The sequence below is a fragment of the Cynara cardunculus genome, unplaced genomic scaffold, assembly GCF_001531365.2.
Source record: "Cynara cardunculus var. scolymus isolate 2C unplaced genomic scaffold, CcrdV1 Un_Scaffold_5566, whole genome shotgun sequence".
Taxonomy (NCBI): domain Eukaryota; kingdom Viridiplantae; phylum Streptophyta; class Magnoliopsida; order Asterales; family Asteraceae; genus Cynara; species Cynara cardunculus.
The window spans coordinates 28072-32955 of record NW_020202471.1 but is presented as its reverse complement, the minus strand read 5'-3'; positions in this window follow the sequence as shown (position 1 = coordinate 32955).

Sequence of the window (4884 nt, the reverse complement as noted above, 5' to 3'; positions counted from 1 at the left end):
TGTACGATTTCTTTTCCCTTTTTAAAATAAAACCCTAAACTATATTTAAAACTTTAAGGGAAATCTTTATTACAATTTTTTTTTTAATATTTTGTGGTTTTTATTAAACAAATAATGAAGTTTTTCTTTATTATTAATTTTTTTTATAAATCAACAAAAATTAAAATTATCCTCTTAAAACAAAATTTTAAATATAAACTTTTTATTACATCATGACGGGGACGAATAAAGCGGAACAAGGAGACAGTTCCAAAATTTATAAGGAAATAGGTTCTACAATCCATTTTCAATGCCCAATGTTGAAAGCAACAAATTATACTACTTAGGCAATTCGGATGCAAATAATATTGGAAGCAAATGGTCTTTGGGAAATGATTGAACTGTAACCAACAACACAAGCCGATGCAAAAAGGGATAAAACCGCTATYRCCTATATTTATCAATCACTACCAGAAGATCAATTACTTCTCATTTCAAAATACAAAACTACAAAGGCAGTTTGGGATGCTTTGAAGACAAGACACGTTGGAGTAAACAGTGTCCACCAAGCAAGACTACAAACACTCRACGGAATTTGAGATGTTACAGATGAAAGAAAATGAATCARTCGATTCATTTACTACAAAGTTGACGGGTATTATCAACAAAGCGGAAAGCATGGGATTAACATATGAAGATTCCACTCTCGTACGAAAATTACTAAATGACGTACCTGACAGTTTTCTTCAAATTGTCGCATCCATTRAACAATACTCAGATCTAGATACTTTGTCTCTAGACGAAGCAATCGGGAGACTGAAGACTTTTGAAGAAAGATTGAAATTCAAGAAGGAAAGAAGCGTGGACACTCAAGAGGGATTGATGTTCACACAGCATGAAGCTCGAGGCCAACCTTATAGAGGACGTGGTCGTGGTAGATTTAACCAATCACGAGGCCGAGGTAATAACAGATTCAGATCAGAAAGAAAGAACTGTGAACCCTCACAGAATAATTTCAAGAAAGAAACAAACAGCAATACAAAGAAATTTACTCTTGATAAGAGTAAAGTATAGTGTTACAAGTGCAAGAAGTATGGACATTATGCAAGCAAATATCCACAGAATGAGCAAGAGAAAGAACAGTCTAATCTCATTGAAGAAGACTTAGAACCAACCTTACTTATGGCAACTATTGAAGAGCACCAAAAAGTTTTCTTAACCGAGAGGAATCTCGATTCAAGCAAGACAACTACAAATGATGAAAGTCTATGGTATTTAGACAATGGTGCAAGCAATCATATGACRGGAGTCAAAGWTCATTTCAAGGAAATTGACGAGAAGATTACCGGGAATGTAAGATTTRGGGATGGATCATACRTGGAGATCAAAGGAAATGGATCTATACTATTGGAATTCAAAAACAAAGAACAACRGATCATCTCACAGGTATATTACATTCCAAATCTGAAGAATAATATATTGAGCTTRGGTCAATTAACAGAGAATGGTTGCAAAGTAGTCATGAAAGACGACTTACTACTACTGTATGATTCAAGTAACAATATTCTACTAAGGGTCACGCGATCAAAGAACCGACTATACAATGCAAACTTGCGGATCGGTAAGCCTGTTTGTTTATTAGCCAATTTACAAGATAAGGCATGGTTATGGCATGCAAGGCTGGGTCATCTGAATTTTGACTCAATGAAGAAAATGTTTTCGAAGGATTTGGTTCATGGTATACCACCCATTAAATATACAACAAGTATTTGTGACATATGCTTAATAGGAAAGCATAGTAGAGCACCATTCCCACAACAAGCAAAGTCATGGTCAGAAGCACCGCTGGATCTAGTATTTGGAGATTTATGTGGTCCAATATCACCACCTACACCAACGGGGAAAAGGTACATATTTCTACTCGTAGATGACTACTCAAGATATATGTGGGAATACTTTTTAGATTCAAAAGATCAAGCTTTTGGAATCTTCAAAGAATTTAAACAGAGTGTGGAAAACGAACTTGGAATCAAGTTAAAAATGTTCAGAGCAGACAGAGGAGGAGAATTCACATCAAATGAATTCCTACAATACTGCAAAGACAATGGCATCACAAGACAGTTAACTGCACCATACTYACCTCAACAAAACGGAATTGTTGAACGAAAGAATATGACAATTCTTTTAGMAACAAGATGCATGATGAAGGCAACGAACTTGCCACAAAATTTTTGGGCAGAAGCAGTCAGACATGCCATACTRATATTAAATTGCATGCCAACAAAGTCACTTGATGACATTACTCCATACGAAGCGTTGAAAGGAAGGAAGCCTAGCCTGTATCATCTAAGGATTTTCGGCTGCATCGCATATGCAAAGGTACCTTCACAACACTTGACTAAATTAGACGATAGAAGTTTACGATTGGTATACTTAGGCAGTRAGCCAGGATCAAAAGCATATCGCTTGTTTGWTCCAATATATAATAGAATTTGTGTCARYSGGGACGTGAAATTCAAAGAWGATGAGCCATGGAATTGGAAGGAATATACTAGAGATTTTGATCTAGATAGACCGGGATGGGCTGATTTCATTATAAAGAATAATGAAACACCTGGTACTCAGTATATCTCGAATGAAAGTGAAGATTTCGAGAATAATGTTACACATGGTAACAATGATTCAGATGAAGAAGTACCTACTACACCCAATTCCCAAATATCCACTCATGAGTATAGCCCACAACAATCCACCATCCGTTCACCAGATTCAGAAACTGATACACCTTCTACAACCGATTCAAGAATTGATCATACACCTGTAAGAGGTTACAGGATATTAAGTGATATATACGCCAGGRCGGAGGRGTTATTACTAGTAGAAGAAGAACCAWGAAACTTCAAGGAAGCGGCTAAGGACGACAAATGGATTGAAGCTATGAAAGCAGAAATTGATTCWATCAACAAGAACGGTACTTGGATGCTAACTACCCTACCAAAGGATCATAAGGCAATTGGTCTGAAATGGGTATTCAAGACAAAGAGGGATGCTGAAGGAAGAATATTAAAGCATAAGGCACGACTAGTGGCCAAAGGATATATTCAAGAACATGGCATAGACTTTGATGAAATCTTTGCACCAGTAGCACGAATCGAGACAATACGATTGATATTGGCTCTAGCAGCATACAACAAATGGGAAGTACATCATTTGGATGTAAAATCAGCATTTCTGCAAGGCGAACTAAAGGAAGAAGTTTATGTCTCACAACCTGAAGGATTTATAGAAGGAGACAAAGGAAAAGTCTACAGGCTCATGAAAGCACTTTATGGGCTAAGACAAGCTCCACGAGCATGGTATACCAAGTTAGATAACACTTTGAAGACACTTGGATTCAAGAAATRTGCTTTGGAGCAAGYARTCTATACAAGGACAAGTAAGGCGTCAAYACTATTGATCAGAGTATACGTTGATGACTTAATAGTTACTGGATCATCAAAGAGAGAGATTGAAACCTTCAAGGATCGGATGAAAGAGAAGTTTGAAATGAATGATCTTGGATTACTTGCTTATTACCTTGGCCTTGAGGTTACACARAACGGGGGTGAAATCTCAATAAAGCAAACTGGCTACGCAAACAAGATACTCAGTGACAYAGGGATGTTAGATTGCAATGAAGCAAAAATACCTATGGAACCAGGTCTCAAACTCACAAAARTAACCAAAGCAAGATCCGTAGACGCCACCGAATATCGAAGCCTAATTGGATGTTTACRTTACTTACTACATACAAGACCTGATCTAAGTTTTCCAGTTGGATTACTTAGTCGTTTTATGCAAGACCCACAKGACCATCATATGAAAGCAATCAAACAAGTGTTGCGTTATATCAAAGGAACTAAGGACTATGGTATAACTTATGGGCATGAAGGAGGAAACAAGATACAAGGATACAGCGACAGCARTTACGGTGTTAACAMACAAGAAGGTAAAGGCACAACTRGTATAATTTTCTACTTTRGAAATTCACCTATCAGTTGGAGTACTAARAAACAAGGAACAGTAGCTTTATCCTCATGTGMATCAGAGTTTATTACGGCAATAGCAGCAGCAAMACAAGCTMTCTGGTTAAAGAGACTACTCAGCAAAATCACTGATACGAAAGAAGAAAAGATTACTATCTATGTGGATAATAAGTCAGCAATATCACTAATGAAGAATCTAGTGTTTCATGGACGAAGCAAACACATTGATACTAAGTATCACTTCATACGAGAAYGCGTGGAGAAAGAAGATTTGGCAGTTGAACACATCACTGGAGAACTACAACGAGCTRAMATTTTGACAAAGCCACTACCAAGAATAAGGTTCATCACWATGAGGCAACTACTTGGATCTTATTCAACACAATCGAGATTAAGGGGGTGAATGTTAGATTAATCTYGATTTAAAATACTATATGTATATATAGGTAGTTATTGGTAGTTATTAACGAARAGGTGCGACTGTTCACGAAAGGGTGTGATGTTTCAACACCTCTATTTACGAACCATTGCGATGGTTCCGTGGCACCTTTTCGGTGTCTATAAATATGTAAGTTCTACACACTTTTCATAGTGTGAATTCTCAATTTATCAATAAAACTTYGGTTGTTTTTAGCATATCRATCCAACAAAGCTTGYAGTCTTTTGTTAGCCAATATTACAATTATTTTATATTATGGTTTATCAAGAAGGTTAATCATACACGATATGCGAAATATTCAAACATGGAGGACATATCTAATGCTTAAAGWGTCGAATATGATGTTCATAAGAGATGGATTTATCGTATACAAATAGAAAAATCCTATTCTAGGAATTGGGATAATAATGTGAGGGTGGGTATTCAGTAAATATTCGAGTT